The 20,442-nt window shown below is 43.9% G+C and overlaps 1 long non-coding RNA gene across 2 annotated transcripts in view; it reads left to right on the top strand.

The window, feature by feature from the left end:
- The window catches only part of LOC125971932 (uncharacterized), a 20,070-nt gene extending 353 nt beyond the window's left edge, over positions 1-19,717 (top strand). Inside the window, exons 1-3 of one of the 2 annotated variants that reach the window (XR_011087124.1) lie at positions 1-3,325; positions 3,446-6,655; positions 8,988-19,717. The exon at positions 1-3,325 is cut by the window's left edge and continues 353 nt beyond it. This is a non-coding gene — a long non-coding RNA (uncharacterized lncRNA). Of the gene's footprint in view, positions 6,656-8,987 lie in introns of both variants that reach the window. The other variant, XR_011087125.1, reaches the window with a different exon arrangement.
- The last annotated feature ends 725 nt before the right edge of the window (positions 19,718-20,442 follow it).

Below are 20,442 nucleotides of genomic sequence, written 5' to 3'. Positions count from 1 at the left end.
ACAAATTTTCAAAAACACTAAGAAAGCTTAAAAATACATAAAAGTTTAGAACGTCAAAATTTAAAATGTATAAATACTAATTAATTTAAAATCATTTACGAAATTTCAGAAGTATTAAAAACAAAGAGGTAACATTAAATATTAATTGATGATTGAGTCACAAAGACATAAATAAATAAAACAATATTAACACAAATTATACATTTGATGTAAAATAAGCAACAGAACGAATGAAAATAATTAGACCAGTGTATTTAGTGGTTTATGGTGCGAAAAGTGATATACAAGTCAACAAAATAAAATCCGAATCAAAAGGAAAAAAGGAAAAGGGACCCGGAAAAAAGAAAAAATGAAAGAGTATAAAAGGAGGCGAGAGAAAAAAATAGGCTCATTGTGCATTTGTCCCTCGAACAGTCGACAACTCTCTGCTCTCTTAAAAACTAGCCAACTCTTTCACTAATATATTTTTTTGGGGTTTTCTTCATTTTTTTCATTTATTTTGTACCTGATGAAGACCGATTAAGGTCGAAACGTCGTATTTGTTTCAGTTCATTTAAAAATAAGTTTGTTTGTTGTTTTTGGCACAATACACTGGGTTTGGGTTATTGGGGACTTTATTGATTTGGGGGTCTCAATAAATACGTGAATAAATAATGGGATTGAATTGGATTTCATTGGCAAATTAGTACATTAAATGCTTTGGTAAATAAATAAAGTTAAAAATACATTAAATTTTCAAAATTAAATAAGTTAAAAAAAACAACAATGACAGAGTGGACGGTGGTTAGTCGTGGTCGGAGGGGACCACGTCAACCGCCCAATTTTTTGGACAGGGAGGATAGGGGATCCTGGGACCGGGAGGTCCGTGCACCTCCTCGCTCCTTTTGGAGTGGGTCTCTGTACTCAAAACCTAAACCTAACCCTAACCCTAACCCCAACCCTAACCCCAACCCTAACCCTAACCCTAACCCTTATCACCCTAACCCTAACCCTAACCCTAACCCTTCAGCCTCTACAAGTGTCAGTGGAATGCGTGGAAGCTACGGGAGCGGGGAATAACAACAAACCCAACGCAACAACTGAGCCGTCTACAGGACCAACTTGAAAGAGGAGTGACCCCTAGTCGACCCACGCCGGTCACAACCAAGCTTTTGACGGGTATTGCTCACACCTGGGGAGTGTCTGCTACTAAAATTCTACAGGAGCACTATGTGAGGGAGGAGCAATCGCTGCGAGGAATGATTAGTTCCCTTCGGCCAGAAGATAAGTCAAGAACGTGGCAGGTGGCGCAACGTTGGGTCCTCAGACGCTACCGTGCTATCAACCCAGAAGTGGCGATGTCAACAGTGGAAGTGTTAGAATCCTTAGGAATGTCAGGGCCTCTCCCCTTGCTGCCAGAGAAGAGACGGGAGAGACGCCGAAAGAAACATCCTCAGAAGAAGACACCGGATTTGACCGGTTCTACAGTGGGGTCACACTCCCTAACCCCACAGTGTGAAATTAAGAAGACGACGAAGGAAAAGAGTTTAATAAGGAAGAGGAAGGAGGAGTTCACCCACCCCTTTGGGGTTTTGGGTGATGTGCATTGCACAGAGGAAATAGAACAGCCCCACGACACTTACCTGAACCAACAAGTGGAAAGAGAGTACACACCTACCCAGGAAGAAAGTCGGACGACACCCGAAGAGCCAGAGACGAATTTGGTGCTAAAGTGCATCGAAGGCATAAGAAGACGTTATCAGGGACCGGACCACAGTTCTCCTGAATCACCAAATTTGAGATTAGATTCAACACAATTAGAACGGCTGATGTCGGCCGCCTCCCGGCCACGGGTCATCCCAACAGAACCACAAGCAATATTTACCAGACATGAACACGGAGGGAATAAGATGGAGAATTGGTTTTTATTTCCCCAGAGAAAATGGCTTATTATAGGCGACTCCAATTTGGACAGATTGCCAAAAATAGAAGATCGGGAAGTACAAGTGGATTGTTACCCGGGAGCAAAGATCAGCCATGGAATCAACCTAATCAGGAACAAGACCCCAACCTCTCCGGACGTGCTAGGTGTTATTTTGTCATTTGGTCTTAACAATAGAGACAGAATCTTACCAATTTACATATATAAGGAGATGACCAGATTGCTGGGAGCGGCAAAAGCCACTTTTCCTTATGCTAAAGTATGGATTCCCAAAATTAATTTTTCCAAGACACTTCCCTTGAGGGTCCAGGCCAACCTTGGGGAGCTCAACAAAATAATAGAGAACACAGGACACTCGATTCAACGATTACCATCAGAACAATTTACCACAGAAGGGGACAACATCCATTGGTCGACTGAGACTGCTGAAGCAATCTGGAATATCTGGAGACCTTTTTTTTGCCAAAAAGCCTCCCCCCACCTAGAAAAATGACCCTGAATGATCCGGTGGTCAACCTATCCACCTCTTTTAGTCTAACAAAACACCATAGGGGACTCCTTGAAAAGGGATTGACATTTGTTCCAACCACAACCTTAAGGAAAAACCAGAGGAAAACCACCAAGGCCCATTTAAGATGTTACCATAGAAGGTTAAAGCTAGTGTCTTATTTTGGAAGTTCGACAATGACAGCACCGCCCAAATTTCAATTAGCCTCCACGTGGGAGCCTGAAGATCGGGGTGTACCCAGGGAATTGGTAGAATTAATACAAAGAGATAGAGTAGCCTTAACACAAGTGGATGTTCCAGAGGAGGCACCAAATTTGACAAAGGGCGAAAAAATGGCCCTTGAGGAACTAAGTTCCGCAGAAAATTTAGTCATTAAACCGGCAGATAAAGGCTCAGCAGTGGTCATTATGGACCGACAAAAATACGTGCAGGAGGCACACCGACAACTCCGCAATTCGGAGTATTACCTTTCTATTCAAACACCAATTTATCCAATCACAGAAAAGAAAGTCCATGGAATATTGGATCAAATGAGGAAAGAGCGAAATATTACTAAAAAACAACTACTGTATTTAAAAGGAACATCTCCGGCACGTCCGAGGTACTTTTATTTACTACCTAAAATTCACAAAGATCCGGCGACGTGGCCCTGGCCCTATGTCATGCCACCAGGACGCCCCATTGTTTCAGATTGCGGAAGCGAATCCTACGGCTCAGCCGAACTATTGGATCATCATTTGAATCCATTGTCGGTGATACATCCAAGTTACATCAAGGACACCAATGATTTCATTCAAAAGGTACGAGCCTTGACCTTGACTCGAACGTGTCTATTATTTTCCATGGGTGTGGAAAACTTATACACTAATATTGAAACAGCTAAAGGTTTGGAGGCAGTACGTAATGTCCTGACACGTAATCCGATATTAGGCCGCCCGGATGTACACATTTTGGATTTACTAGAATTTAATCTGACCAAGAATGATTTTCAGTTTAACAATGAGTGGTTTTTACAGGTCAAAGGGACAGCTATGGGGAAGCGTTTCTCTCCAGCCTATGCCAACATCTATATGGCTGAGTGGGAGGAGGTTGCCTTGGCATGTTGCACTAAGAAACCCATTGCCTACCTAAGGTACTTGGATGACATTTGGGGAATCTGGGGGGATTCCAGGGAGGACTTTGATCTCTTCCTAAAAACGCTAAATGACCAACATCCTTCAATTAACCTCACGGCACAGATTAGCGAAAGGGAAATAAATTTTCTCGATACGACCACATTTAAGGGACCGGAATTTAATACAACGGGGAAGTTGGACGTACGAGTATTTTTCAAACCCACAGACACTCATGCGTTATTACACAAACAGAGTTTTCACCCGAAACACACATTTAAAGGGTTGATCTACTCACAACTCTTGAGATTCGAAAGGATTTGCACCCGTTCAGAGGACAGGGAAGAAGCAACCAGAGTTTTGTTCAAGGCATTACGACAACGGGGCTATTCCCGGTCATTTCTTCGTAGGGTCAGACTACAAACAGGTGTAACGGATAGGGGAGGAGAGACGCAAGACATCAAAAGAATCATAATTCCTCTGATTTCGACCTATAACACCTACACGGTCAAGGTTCACAGAAAGATCAAGCAGAACTTAGACAGTTCAGCACTAACGGACCTGAAGGGGAGACATAAGGTGGTTTCGGCCTTCAAAAGAAATCCAAATTTAAAAGACTGGTTAGTGAGTACGAAAATGCGGACTGGATCCTCTCGCTCAGCCAGGAGATCAGTAGGTGTGATAACAGACTCTCAGAAGAAGGAACATTTTTTCATTCAAACAGGCAAGGATTTAGCTACGAAAAATGCGATCTACTGCGTGAGCTGTCGGCTGTGTGATGTTATGTATGTGGGACAGACTCGGAATGATGTCAGGAGCAGATTGCATTCCCACCGCTATAACATCACACACAACCAGAAGCGTAACACTCACTTAGTGCGCCACTTCCGCCGGCACGGGTTACATAACTTGAGCATACGGGTATTAGAGAGCTGTGCGGGCTGGACACAGAAAGATAGGGAAAGCGCTGAGATGCGATGGGTTAAGAGTTTGAAAACTAAATATCCACGAGGACTCAATTTGACAACAACGGAAAATACTTGAATATTTGGTTTAAAATAGAAGTTTTAGGGTTAAAGTTTACACGTTTAAGAAAATTTAAAAGGAATGCCCTCCCAAAACGATATATAGAAAGTAGAGAAAATATCATAATAGTTCCTTGGTTTATGTTCTGGTGGTGAGGGGTATTTGTGTGTTGGGAGACAGCTGAAAAGAGGTTAGACCGAGACTGAAAGTGAATGAGGAACTTAGCTCTGACAGGAGAATGACATTGTACATCACTCCGAGGGCTTCTGACACTTTCCATTTGGTCAAAAAGTCTGACTCTGGTTGGCTGGTTTTCCGGACAGCATAGATACGGTTCCCAACTCGGACACCAGATTCTAATCTTCATCCCTGTTTGGAATATACTCTAACATTAAATCCTAACACCTAATCAATTCTCAAAATTTACATAAGTTCAAAAAAAAGGAAAAAAAACCTAACCCGAACTTTAGATCTAACCTTGACCCTTGACCTTGACCCTTAACCCTAAATGAATTAGGAAATTACACCAAATTTCACCAAAATTAATCTAAACTGAACCTTATTTTGATCCTAAATGCAATGAGATCCCAGAATAAATTTTAAATCCAACCAAATTGGAAAATTTACGATTAATTTTAAATAAAATTAAATTTAAATAAAATTAAATTTAATTAAATTACAAAACAAAAAATAGGGGGAACTATACTCGAATTATATTTTTGATTTTAAACAACCTCTAAAATAAAAATAAAAAAGGACGGATTTTTCTTCAGACACATAAAAGAACACAGTACGTGATAGGACACTTGAGGGCGCCCTTGGCACATTAAATCGCGGTGGTATGAACGAGGCTCGGTTAAACGCAAATATTAGGGAATTAATTATACCCTTTAAATTCAGAAATGAATACGTTGTGAAACACTTAAATTTATTGAAAGGTTTTTTTCAACTTTAGACGGGATGCTAATCTGGTTGGTTTTAACGGATGTTTTGATTTGCAGAAGGGTGGACGGTGGGTTGCCATGACGCAATGGGGAGTGTGGAACTTCCGGTTTGGCTAATATTTATTAGCTACCTTGTATACGGGGCTATTGACTTCGGTTACACAGTTGTATTAAGGTGAGTGAGTGTTTTTTTACGTACAGGGGGCACCGGGTGGTGCAAGTAAACAATACTGATCTAAGTGGATTTTATTATTGTGACTACGACAGCTAAGTTTAATAATATCATCGTTTAAAGGGGGCCGCCATGTCTTTTCGCAAGGGCTTATGGGTACTTCCTGGTTGCTAATGCTTGTTAGCTGTAATACGCGCAGGACGATATCGCCCCAAATGGGTGACTACTTCAATGATCGGGGCTAAATTGACGGATAAAATGGGACCGGGTATCAATAAAGGAACGGGCTAAGAGGTAGAATTAAAATTTATTTGATTTTTATTAATTATGGACCGGCTTCGGTTATATTAGTGTCTAGGGGGGACGCCATTGACTTTGCTGGGGCTTATGGGTACTTCCGCAGTGCTAACGCTCATAACATTAGCCACGATACGCTTTTAGTGATTTCGTACAAATATACGATCATCTTAATGTTATAAATTAATTTTACGAATTAATGGGATCGGGTAACACACTTTAATAATACCAGGGGGTTGAGGAGAATTTTATTCCATATTAATTATTTATTTCGACGAGGGGAGAGTTTGGGAAAATAGGGGGATTAAAAGAAAAAAAAGAGCCGGCAGAGTAATTGACAGGAGCTTACGAGTATTTTCGGGGGGCGGGACCTAGGGGGATCGCGATTTACGTAGTTGAATGTATTTCTAAATATATGATTTGATTTAGAGGATGAATTTAATTTATATTTAAATGTTCCACGACTAACCCAATTAAACGGCACCAATATGATTTACCGAATGTCTTAGTGCTTATCAGTGAGAGGTGGGAACGTGATTGGATGACGAGAGCCGTCATTTGCTTCGCTGAGGCTCGTGGGGGAGAAAAGAAAAGAGAAAGGAGAGGGGACGGGTTGGCTTTCGACGGTGGCGCTGTGACTCAGGAGAGAGGCACTGGGGAAGTCCTTCTTTCCAGGTAATGTGGAAGATTCTTCCGATTCTTTTCGAGAAAAACAGGTGATCCCTTTTTAATCGCTTAAGCTAAGTTATACGGTACTACGCTATGCTAGCCTCTATTGGCATAGGATATGTGAGAGTATGCTAAGCTATAAGAGAACGAAAAGAGAAAGTATTAAATTGCCAGATGGATGGGACCGAATATCAATAAAGGAAACACAGCTAACGCTCATAACATTAGCTACGATACACTGACGGGAATTTGGTTACGAATATGTGATCGTATTAATGTTATAAATTAATTCTACGAATGAAGGAGATCGGGTTACACATTTTAATAATACCAGGGGATTTGGGAGAATTTTATTCCATATTGAAGCAAAACTATACCAGGTTGGCCCTAAACTATGTTTTACCAGACTTGTGGCATGCCATACAAAGGAATACGAAGGTTTTGTACATATGTTTAACGGTTGAACAAATCAGCACAACAAAACGACTGAAAGACGGACCAATTGATTTATGCTGTCTGCAGTAAAGCTGGACAGTTGACTGGACAAATACTGAGATTTCGATTGAGAAGGTAGACACACTCCGGGACTTGATCGACCCCGGTGGGGCCTCCCTTGGGCGAGGGTGTCTGGTGATAATGGCCGAAACACTCTGTGACCCCAAGGTCCACTACTGATGAGGTGTCTACTAAATTCTGACGGTCAAATTACCGACAACAAGGACGACTTAACGGGACCCCTCTTAAGGTAAACGGTTGGTTGAATATAAAAACAAGATATTAGGTCAAAAATACTTCAAAATCAATAGACATAATATAATCCAAGGTTAGGACTTTAGGTTGTTTTCTTTTCTCACGTCTCACCATTTTTCCTATCTTGCTGGCCGAGGGCCTGGTTAGCGCCTCAGCTAACTGGGGGTAGGTTTTGGTTGAGGTGCAATCTCACTTCGCCGTCCTTCGAACCCATTCCAGGATTTATGTGACTCCGATACGGCAAAGTTTACTGAAGGTGACAGACGTCGACCTGTGTCCTCCGCTGCCGTCTATCTAACCAACTGGGTCGGCGGACCCCTTTGGGGAATGTTTAGTGAGCTAACCTTATACACCTAAACCTAACCCCTAAACCTAACCCCTAAACCTAACCCCTAAACCTAACCCCTAAACCTAACCCTAACCATAACCCTAACCATAACCCTAACCATAACCCCTAATCCCTAACCTTAACCTCTACAGCAAACTGTGGGGTTAATATAAAAACGAGACATTACTTCAAAAATAGTTCAAAGTGAATAGACAAAAAAATAAAAATTCAAAGGGTAGGACTTTAAGATAGAGTTTGTTTTTCCCTCAAAGGGGACCAGATCGGGTAAGTACAGTCAAAATCAAACACACAATAAGCACAAACACGAGTTCAGGGTAAAAAAAAGGTCTTTATTAAGACCCAAGTAGTCCTGGCCAACATGACTGGCGCGTCCGCAACAGTTAGGATGCTTTGGAGCCGGCTATAGGTTGCAGGTAAGGATAGAAGGACGGGGCCTTTGCTCTTCTCCTTCGGGGGAGGAACTCCTTAGCTGACCCCAACACCTAACTTTTAAGGGAAACGGTTGGTTTAATATGAAAACAAGTTATGAGGTAAACAAGGGTTCAAAGTGAATAGACATAATATAATCCAAGGGTAGGACTTTAGGCTGCTTTCTTCTCTCACCTTTCTCTATTTTTCCATCTTGCTGGCCGAAGACCTGGGTAGCGCCTCAGCTACTCGGGGGAGGTTCTGGTTGAGGTGCATTCTCACTTCGCCGTCCTTCGTACCCATTCCAGAATTTATGCGACTCCGGTACGGCGAGGTTTACTGAAGGAGACATGCGTCGGCCTGTGCCTTCCGCTGCCTTCTATCTAACCAACTGGGTCGGCGGACCCTTTGGAGAATGTGTAGCGAGATAACCTTATAAACCTAACTCGCCTGAGCCTATCGGACATCCCAGTATTCCCGGACCCAAATTACCGAGTCTCATACTTTTCTTATTTTCCCAATTTCCTTTCTGCATATGTTTCCTCTCCCCCACATCTCTCCTCCCCTTTTCTATCCTAGGGGGGGAGAGATATAAGACCATGTGTCGGGTCAGAAAACTCGGGGTTTTGGTTGAGATGCAGTCACATTTCCCTTTACCTATCCGTGGCACATATCTCTCTCTCTTTCTTTTTTTCTCTCTCTCTCTCTCTCTCTCTCTCTCTCTCGCTCTCTCGCTCTCTCTCTCTTTCTTTCTCTCGCTCTCGCTCTCCTTCTTCTCACATAACTTCCCTAATAATAAAATATTTTTTTTGTTTGTTTGCTATTGGCTAGGATAAAAAATGGCAGGGCAAAGAGATGACTTTGCCAATTTAGTCAGAGCCATCTTCAGCCTCTACAAGTGTCAGTGGAATGCGTGGAAGCTACGGGAGCGGGGAATAACAACAAACCCAACGCAACAACTGAGCCGTCTACAGGACCAACTTGAAAGAGGAGTGACCCCTAGTCGACCCACGCCGGTCACAACCAAGCTTTTGACGGGTATTGCTCGCACCTGGGGAGTGTCTGCTACTAAAATTCTACAGGAGCACTATGTGAGGGAGGAGCAATCGCTGCGAGGAATGATTAGTTCCCTTCGGCCAGAAGATAAGTCAAGAACGTGGCAGGTGGCGCAACGTTGGGTCCTCAGACGCTACCGTGCTATCAACCCAGAAGTGGCGATGTCAACAGTGGAAGTGTTAGAATCCTTAGGAATGTCAGGGCCTCTCCCCTTGCTGCCAGAGAAGAGACGGGAGAGACGCCGAAAGAAACATCCTCAGAAGAAGACACCGGATTTGACCGGTTCTAAAGTGGGGTCACACTCCCTAACCCCACAGTGTGAAATTAAGAAGATGACGAAGGAAAAGAGTTTAATAAGGACGAGGAAGGAGGAGTTCACCCACCCCTTTGGGGTTTTGGGTGATGTGCATTGCACAGAGGAAATAGAACAGCCCCACGACACTTACCTGAACCAACAAGTGGAAAGAGAGTACACACCTACCCAGGAAGAAAGTCGGACGACACCCGAAGAGCCAGAGACGAATTTGGTGCTAAAGTGCATCGAAGGCATAAGAAGACGTTATCAGGGACCGGACCACAGTTCTCCTGAATCACCAAATTTGAGATTAGATTCAACACAATTAGAACGGCTGATGTCGGCCGCCTCCCGGCCACGGGTCATCCCAACAGAACCACAAGCAATATTTACCAGACATGAACACGGAGGGAATAAGATGGAGAATTGGTTTTTATTTCCCCAGAGAAAATGGCTTATTTTATTATTTTTTTTAACGACTCCAATTTGGACAGATTGCCAAAAATAGAAGATCGGGAAGTACAAGTGGATTGTTACCCGGGAGCAAAGATCAGCCATGGAATCAACCTAATCAGGAACAAGACCCCAACCTCTCCGGACGTGCTAGGTGTTATTTTGTCATTTGGTCTTAACAATAGAGACAGAATCTTACCAATTTACATATATAAGGAGATGACCAGATTGCTGGGAGCGGCAAAAGCCACTTTTCCTTATGCTAAAGTATGGATTCCCAAAATTAATTTTTCCAAGACACTTCCCTTGAGGGTCCAGGCCAACCTTGGGGAGCTCAACAAAATAATAGAGAACACAGGACACTCGATTCAACAATTACCATCAGAACAATTTACCACAGAAGGGGACAACATCCATTGGTCGACTGAGACTGCTGAAGCAATCTGGAATATCTGGAGACCTTTTTTTTGCCAAAAAGCCTCCCCCCACCTAGAAAAATGACCCTGAATGATCCGGTGGTCAACCTATCCACCTCTTTTAGTCTAACAAAACACCATAGGGGACTCCTTGAAAAGGGATTGACATTTGTTCCAACCACAACCTTAAGGAAAAACCAGAGGAAAACCACCAAGGCCCATTTAAGATGTTACCATAGAAGGTTAAAGCTAGTGTCTTATTTTGGAAGTTCGACAATGACAGCACCGCCCAAATTTCAATTAGCCTCCACGTGGGAGCCTGAAGATCGGGGTGTACCCAGGGAATTGGTAGAATTAATACAAAGAGATAGAGTAGCCTTAACACAAGTGGATGTTCCAGAGGAGGCACCAAATTTGACAAAGGGCGAAAAAATGGCCCTTGAGGAACTAAGTTCCGCAGAAAATTTAGTCATTAAACCGGCAGATAAAGGCTCAGCAGTGGTCATTATGGACCGACAAAAATACGTGCAGGAGGCACACCGACAACTCCGCAATTCGGAGTATTACCTTTCTATTCAAACACCAATTTATCCAATCACAGAAAAGAAAGTCCATGGAATATTGGATCAAATGAGGAAAGAGCGAAATATTACTAAAAAACAACTACTGTATTTAAAAGGAACATCTCCGGCACGTCCGAGGTACTTTTATTTACTACCTAAAATTCACAAAGATCCGGCGACGTGGCCCTGGCCCTATGTCATGCCACCAGGACGCCCCATTGTTTCAGATTGCGGAAGCGAATCCTACGGCTCAGCCGAACTATTGGATCATCATTTGAATCCATTGTCGGTGATACATCCAAGTTACATCAAGGACACCAATGATTTCATTCAAAAGGTACGAGCCTTGACCTTGACTCGAACGTGTCTATTATTTTCCATGGGTGTGGAAAACTTATACACTAATATTGAAACAGCTAAAGGTTTGGAGGCAGTACGTAATGTCCTGACACGTAATCCGATATTAGGCCGCCCGGATGTACACATTTTGGATTTACTAGAATTTAATCTGACCAAGAATGATTTTCAGTTTAACAATGAGTGGTTTTTACAGGTCAAAGGGACAGCTATGGGGAAGCGTTTCTCTCCAGCCTATGCCAACATCTATATGGCTGAGTGGGAGGAGGTTGCCTTGGCATGTTGCACTAAGAAACCCATTGCCTACCTAAGGTACTTGGATGACATTTGGGGAATCTGGGGGGATTCCAGGGAGGACTTTGATCTCTTCCTAAAAACGCTAAATGACCAACATCCTTCAATTAACCTCACGGCACAGATTAGCGAAAGGGAAATAAATTTTCTCGATACGACCACATTTAAGGGACCGGAATTTAATACAACGGGGAAGTTGGACGTACGAGTATTTTTCAAACCCACAGACACTCATGCGTTATTACACAAACAGAGTTTTCACCCGAAACACACATTTAAAGGGTTGATCTACTCACAACTCTTGAGATTCGAAAGGATTTGCACCCGTTCAGAGGACAGGGAAGAAGCAACCAGAGTTTTGTTCAAGGCATTACGACAACGGGGCTATTCCCGGTCATTTCTTCGTAGGGTCAGACTACAAACAGGTGTAACGGATAGGGGAGGAGAGACGCAAGACATCAAAAGAATCATAATTCCTCTGATTTCGACCTATAACACCTACACGGTCAAGGTTCACAGAAAGATCAAGCAGAACTTAGACAGTTCAGCACTAACGGACCTGAAGGGGAGACATAAGGTGGTTTCGGCCTTCAAAAGAAATCCAAATTTAAAAGACTGGTTAGTGAGTACGAAAATGCGGACTGGATCCTCTCGCTCAGCCAGGAGATCAGTAGGTGTGATAACAGACTCTCAGAAGAAGGAACATTTTTTCATTCAAACAGGCAAGGATTTAGCTACGAAAAATGCGATCTACTGCGTGAGCTGTCGGCTGTGTGATGTTATGTATGTGGGACAGACTCGGAATGATGTCAGGAGCAGATTGCATTCCCACCGCTATAACATCACACACAACCAGAAGCGTAACACTCACTTAGTGCGCCACTTCCGCCGGCACGGGTTACATAACTTGAGCATACGGGTATTAGAGAGCTGTGCGGGCTGGACACAGAAAGATAGGGAAAGCGCTGAGATGCGATGGGTTAAGAGTTTGAAAACTAAATATCCACGAGGACTCAATTTGACAACAACGGAAAATACTTGAATATTTGGTTTAAAATAGAAGTTTTAGGGTTAAAGTTTACACGTTTAAGAAAATTTAAAAGGAATGCCCTCCCAAAACGATATATAGAAAGTAGAGAAAATATCATAATAGTTCCTTGGTTTATGTTCTGGTGGTGAGGGGTATTTGTGTGTTGGGAGACAGCTGAAAAGAGGTTAGACCGAGACTGAAAGTGAATGAGGAACTTAGCTCTGACAGGAGAATGACATTGTACATCACTCCGAGGGCTTCTGACACTTTCCATTTGGTCAAAAAGTCTGACTCTGGTTGGCTGGTTTTCCGGACAGCATAGATACGGTTCCCAACTCGGACACCAGATTCTAATCTTCATCCCTGTTTGGAATATACTCTAACATTAAATCCTAACACCTAATCAATTCTCAAAATTTACATAAGTTCAAAAAAAAGGAAAAAAAAACCTAACCCGAACTTTAGATCTAACCTTGACCCTTGACCTTGACCCTTAACCCTAAATTAATTAGGAAATTACACCAAATTTCACCAAAATTAATCTAAACTGAACCTTATTTTGATCCTAAATGCAATGAGATCCCAGAATAAATTTTAAATCCAACCAAATTGGAAAATTTACGATTAATTTTAAATAAAATTAAATTTAAATTAAATTAAATTTAATTAAATTACAAAACAAAAAATAGGGGGAACTATACTCGAATTATATTTTTGATTTTAAACAACCTCTAAAATAAAAATAAAAAAGGACGGATTTTTCTTCAGACACATAAAAGAACACAGTACGTGATAGGACACTTGAGGGCGCCCTTGGCACATTAAATCGCGGTGGTATGAACGAGGCTCGGTTAAACGCAAATATTAGGGAATTAATTATACCCTTTAAATTCAGAAATGAATACGTTGTGAAACACTTAAATTTATTGAAAGGTTTTTTTCAACTTTAGACGGGATGCTAATCTGGTTGGTTTTAACGGATGTTTTGATTTGCAGAAGGGTGGACGGTGGGTTGCCATGACGCAATGGGGAGTGTGGAACTTCCGGTTTGGCTAATATTTATTAGCTACCTTGTATACGGGGCTATTGACTTCGGTTACACAGTTGTATTAAGGTGAGTGAGTGTTTTTTTACGGACAGGGGGCACCGGGTGGTGCAAGTAAACAATACTGATCTAAGTGGATTTTATTATTGTGACTACGACAGCTAAGTTTAATAATATCATCGTTTAAAGGGGGCCGCCATGTCTTTTCGCAAGGGCTTATGGGTACTTCCTGGTTGCTAATGCTTGTTAGCTGTAATACGCGCAGGACGATATCGCCCCAAATGGGTGACTACTTCAAGGATCGGGGCTAAATTGACGGATAAAATGGGACCGGGTATCAATAAAGGAACGGGCTAAGAGGTAGAATTAAAATTTATTTGATTTTTATTAATTATGGACCGGCTTCGGTTATATTAGTGTCTAGGGGGGACGCCATTGACTTTGCTGGGGCTTATGGGTACTTCCGCAGTGCTAACGCTCATAACATTAGCCACGATACGCTTTTAGTGATTTCGTACAAATATACGATCATCTTAATGTTATAAATTAATTTTACGAATTAATGGGATCGGGTAACACACTTTAATAATACCAGGGGGTTGAGGAGAATTTTATTCCATATTAATTATTTATTTCGACGAGGGGAGAGTTTGGGAAAATAGGGGGATTAAAAGAAAAAAAAGAGCCGGCAGAGTACTTTGGGGAATGTTTAGTGAGCTAACCTTATACACCTAACCCTAACCCCTAACCCTAACCCCTAACCCCTAACCCCTAAACCTAACCCCTAAACCTAACCCCTAACCCTAACCCTAACCATAACCCTAACCATAACCCTAACCATAACCCCTAATCCCTAACCTTAACCTCTACAGCAAACTGTGGGGTTAATATAAAAACGAGACATTACTTCAAAAATAGTTCAAAGTGAATAGACCAAAAAATAAAAATTCAAAGGGTAGGACTTTAAGATAGAGTTTGTTTTTCCCTCAAAGGGGACCAGATCGGGTAAGTTCAGTCAAAATCAAACACACAATAAGCACAAACACGAGTTCAGGGTAAAAAAAAGGTCTTTATTAAGACCCAAGTAGTCCTGGCCAACATGACTGGCGTGTCCGCAACAGTTAGGATGCTTTGGAGCCGGCTATAGGTTGCAGGTAAGGACAGAAGGACGGGGCCTTTGCTCTTCTCCTTCGGGGGAGGAACTCCTTAGCTGACCCCAACACCTAACTTGTAAGGGAAACGGTTGGTTTAATATGAAAACAAGTTATGAGGTAAACAAGGGTTCAAAGTGAATAGACATAATATAATCCAAGGGTAGGACTTTAGGCTGCTTTCTTCTCTCACCTTTCTCTATTTTTCCATCTTGCTGGCCGAAGACCTGGGTAGCGCCTCAGCTACTCGGGGGAGGTTCTGGTTGAGGTGCATTCTCACTTCGCCGTCCTTCGTACCCATTCCAGAATTTATGCGACTCCGGTACGGCGAGGTTTACTGAAGGAGACATGCGCCGGCCTGTGCCTTCCGCTGCCTTCTATCTAACCAACTGGGTCGGCGGACCCTTTTGGGGAATGTGTAGCGAGATAACCTTATAAACCTAACCCTAACCCTAACCTTATAAACCTAACTCGCCTGAGCCTATCGGACATCCCAGTATTCCCTGACCCAAATTACCGAGTCGCATACTTTTCTTATTTTCCCAATTTCCTTTCTACATATGTTTCCTCTCCCCCACATCTCTCCTCCCCTTTTCTATCCAAGGGGGGAAGGGATATAAGACCATGTGTCGGGTCAGAAAACTCGGGGTTTTGGTTGAGATGCAGTCACATTTCCCATTACCCATCCGTGGTCTCGCTCTCTCTCTCTCAATCTCTCTCTCTCTCTCTCTCTCTCTCTCTCTCTCTCTCTCTCTCTCTCTCTCGTACTCTCGTTCTCTCGTTCTCTCTCGTTCTCTCTCCCTCTCTCTTGCTCTCTCGCTCTCTCTCTTTCTTTCTTTCTCTCTAACCCTAACCTCTCTCTCTCTCTCTCTCTCGCTCTCGCTCTCTCTTGCTCTCTCGCTCTCTCGTTTTCTCTCTCGATTTTTTTCTCTCTCTCTCCCTCTCGCGCTCTCTCTCTCTTTCTCTCTAACCCTAACCCTGACCCTAACCTATCTCTCTCTCTCTCGCTCTCTCGCTCTCTCGTTTTCTCTCTCTCTTTTTTTCTCTCTCTCCCTCTCTCTCGCTCTCTCTCTCTCTCTCTCTCTCTTTCTCTCTAACCCTAACCCTGACCCTAACCCTAACCTCTCTCTCTCTCGCTCTCTCTCTCTCTCTCGCTCTCTCTCTTGCTCTCTCGTTCCCTCGTTTTTTTTCTCTCTCTTTCTCTTTCTCTCTCTCTCTCGCTCTCTCTCTCTCTCTCTCTCTCTCTCTCTCTCTCTCTCTCTCTCTCTCTCTCTCTCTCTCTCTCTCTCTCTCTCTCTTTGCCCTCTCTCTTTTGACCAAAATAAAAAAGGAAAGTCTAAACTTTAATCAGACTCTTTTTTTAACTCGAACAAAATTCTAAGCGCGTTTTCTTTCCAGACTAAAAGAGACGATAGAGGACGGGAGAGTACACATGAGGGCGCCATAGACACATAAAATGGCTGTCTGGCAAACAGGGCTTAGTTGGATAGAATCACTAATTGGTTATTATTATCTTTTAAATGTAGAAATAAATAAGTGGGAATAACGCTAATAGATAGTATTAAATTGTTTTTTAACATTTTGTTTATTTTGATCGCTTTTGGGGTGGATATTGTAATGAATACGCTTGGGGACAGTTGGTTGCCATGACAATGTAAGCGTCATCACGGATACTTCCGGCTTGGCTAACGTTTACTAGCCACTTGACGCGCACGGCTATTTCGTTTTAATTGCACAGTTTTATTATTGTGGTGGGCGAGTGGATTTACGGACAATAGCGACCGGGTAGTGCGAGTTAACAAAAGCAATCGAAATGTATTCTCTTATTATCACTGGGATGGGTAATTTTAATAATATTTTCGATTAACGGGGTCCACTACGACATTTTGCAGGGGTTATAGGTACTTCCGGGTTGCTAGTGCGAGGGCTTGTGGGTACTTCCGGGTTGCTAATGCTCATGACGTTGGCGCCGGTACGCCAAAAAAGAAAAGAGAAGAAGGAGGAAGAGCGATTTCGTCCTAAATATGCGATCTTATTAATGTTAGCAATTGAATTTACGGATAAATGGGACCGATTAATGCATTTGAATAATACCAATGACCTTAATGGAAGTTTATTCGCTTTTTAACACTTTGTGGTATGAGTTTTGGAAAATATTTGTGGTACGGAAGCCGTTGGGATACTTGGCAAGGGCTTTGGGTACTTCCGGCTTGCTAATGCTAAATAGCCGCGATTTGCGTTAATCGATTTATTTCCAAATATGTTGTTGCGAATTAAATTTGCGGTTGCAGGGGAACAGTTAACACAATTAAACGACACAAATGGGTTTTATCTAACTTTATTTAGTGCTTATCACATTGTTAGATAGGTTTAGGGACGGGATTGGTTGACGAGCCGCCGTGACACTTCGCAGAGGCTCATGGGAATTTGCCATTGACAGTGACACCGTGAACCAAGAAAGTGGCGCTGGGAATCACAACCTCCTAAGGTAAGATTTTTCTGGTTGATAAATGTCAGATAAACGGCTGATACAAACACAGTCCTTTTGATAAAATAATATTAATTGCGTGGATATAATGGTTTAAAGGGTTTTCATCACAATTGGACTACAGGCAGACCTCCAATTATGCTGATAAACTTGGCCAGAAACTTAAATGAAATAATATAACATTGAGTTAAGTACAAACATACGTAATGATGGTTTAAATTCAATGAATCAATAAATTAAAAGAGACAAAGACTGACCTATTGAGCTTTTCTGTCTGCGTTAAAGCTGGGCAGTTGACTTGACAAATAACTGTAATTTTAATTGACTAGGTAGACACACACCGGGGCTCGATCAACCCCGGCGGGGCCTCCCTTGGGCGAGGGTGTCTGGTGATAATGGCCGAAACACTCTGTGACCCCAAGGTCCACTACTGATGACGTGTCTACGAAATTCTGACGCTCAAATTACCCACAACAAGGACGACTTAATGGGACCCCTTCTAAAGAAAGCTGTTGGTTGAATATAAAAACAAGATATTAGGTCAAAAATACTTCAAAGTTAATAGACATAATATAATCCAAGGGTAGGACTTTAGGTTGCTTTCTTCTCTCACTTTTCACTATTTTTCCATCTTGCTGGCCGAAGACCTGGGTAGCGCCTCAGCTACTCGGGGGAGGTTCTGGTTGAGGTGCATTCTCACTTCGCCGTCCTTCGTACCCATTCCAGAATTTATGCGACTCCGGTACGGCGAGGTTTACTGAAGGAGACATGCGCCGGCCTGTGCCTTCCGCTGCCTTCCTTTAACCAACTGGGTCGGCGGACCCTTTGGGGAATGTGTAGCGAGATAACCTTATAAACCTAACCCTAACCCTAACCCTAACCCTCTAATATCGAGAAGCGCGTGTTCAAATTTCTGGATAGCATGGCCAAGGTGGGTCCGCACGGAGACTGTGCGGTGGTCGTGCAGCTCATCGTCGTGCCGTGCCTGGCCTACATGGCCTCAGAGCTCGTACCCTCGGAACAACAGTCGCTGCGCATCGGCGTATTTGTTGTGGCGTTGCTGGCCGAGGCTGCCCTTTCGAAAGTATTATAAAAGACGCAATGTTTTATCTTGTGATGTGCTCGCTGGTGTGGGCCATCGTATGTTACAACTACCGTGCCATCGCGCGCAATCTTCGCATGTGCATGACCATTGCATTTTTCATGATACCCACCAAGGCCCAAATGATGTGGCTCAACTACAACAAGCAAATGGTCGTCTACGCCCTGCACTCTGGTAACCAGATCTACGTCGACGCTGTGGGTCGTTACACCCGCTGCAAGGTGGTACTTAAGCGGGACCCCCGACCCCTGTGCATTGTGCACATTGCCACTGACAGAGACGTCACCCCCGAATATGAGCCAGTCTTTAGGTGGCAACAGGTTATGCCCCCAGGTTACCGGGTCGACTTTGTTAGTAGCACGCCGCAAACGGACAGCGGCTAATGGACTTGTTGAGCGACCTGGGCCTGTAATACTTGTTTTCATTGCGCGCTAGCTCCACCACGGGGTGACAACCACCGTTGCGCACAATATTGTATGCATACTGACTTAACAGGTTCCTGTTGCTGGGAATGTAACACACTGGGCTGCGGTCGCGCGGGTCAAACACAGGAGCGCCCTAGAGGGCGGCCAACATACCCAGAGACGGAGCAGACATTTTTTTAACAACTTTAATTCTTTAAAAACATGGATCAGATCATTGCTAGCAAACAAAAGTCTATGCTTGTTGGTGGTGTGGCCCTGGGCGTTATTGCCCTGGCTGTCGTCAGGGTGTACCGCTCGGGGGCGCCTCCCTGCGCCATGGAGCCCATGCTGTGGTTATCTCTGTCTGGCGCTTCCTTGGTGATCTTGGCCCAACTGGTTTACGGTTACTATGGGCAAAAGAAACCGGGCACAATGTAGATGCGGCTTGCTCCGGTGGGTCCTTCATCTGGCAGTACTCTCCTACTACGTGGGTCACGTAATCGCCAGTACACTCACACGTTCCTACACAACACTTTGTGAGGGGCTGTATGTCGTAGGAGCACGTACAATGCTGGGTCTTTCCTAGAAACGGCATCTGACACTGTACACAGTCTGCCATACACCACACAAGCATAGTCATGAACTGCTTCAGTAGCATACGCAGCAGGCTCTCGTGTGGACAGGACAGCGCCGCGGGCTCATCCGTCGTGACGACGGAAGTCGGGTCCTCGGTGCCGTCTATAACCAGGTGCGTACTAAAGGGACCGTAGGTACAGTTAACGTATACCTCACCAATGGGGTGGTCAATGTACGCGCTGGTAGAGTGTTGATCGTCTCTCTCGTACGTGACATTGGCTGTCCCTGTTACTTTCAGCATGGCCGTGTAATCTCCAGGGCAATTAGAGCCGTCGGCCGAGCATGTGTACTTACATGTGTACTTACATGTTCAATGGCACCCGGGCGACCTGGCCAACGACAACATCTGATTGTACGTGCACATGGTACGTCTGTGTGTGGTGATGTACATGCTGCCGTTAGTATTGCGGTGACCGCACGCCAGATAGTTGCCTTCCTTGTAAGGGCCCACACCCTCCAGGCCCTCGGACCAATGTCCATCGACTCTTACCATAGGAACCTTGGCGTGCGTGGACTCTTTACACAATATGTGGCAGTCCTCCATCGTGTGGCCACATGTTACAGACCCCACGGGCAATTGGTGCTCTGAGCCATGCATCCATTGGAAGCACATGTATCGGAAAGCGGTGCCCGCGTACCCACGCATGATAAACACATGGTCTAACAGGCAACTGGTCTGCAGTAAAACGTACTCCCTGTGATAGGTGTAGCACTCTGTGTCTTCGGGTGGTGTCTCGGTGCTGGGATCGTCATACTGGTTCAAGTTGTTCTGCAGAACGCCGTGGCTCCAGCACGTTTCCGACACGGTCCAGTTGTACGTGTAGCCCTCGCGACGTCGACATGACACATATATGGACGTGTTGCCCAACATGTACATGCCCGCGTGTACGACGTATTCCACCGGCCCTGTCTCCGCGGTTGACACCCCAGCAGCACAGGACCCATTGAGCGCCAGGCAGCAGCCCGTACCGTTGACAGCCTCAGATTCTGTGAGCT

This window comes from Syngnathus scovelli, chromosome 7 (genome assembly GCF_024217435.2).
Source record: "Syngnathus scovelli strain Florida chromosome 7, RoL_Ssco_1.2, whole genome shotgun sequence".
Taxonomy (NCBI): Eukaryota; Metazoa; Chordata; class Actinopteri; order Syngnathiformes; family Syngnathidae; genus Syngnathus; species Syngnathus scovelli.
The sequence above is the reverse complement of the archived record's forward strand: the minus strand, read 5'-3'. Positions and strand labels throughout refer to the sequence as shown.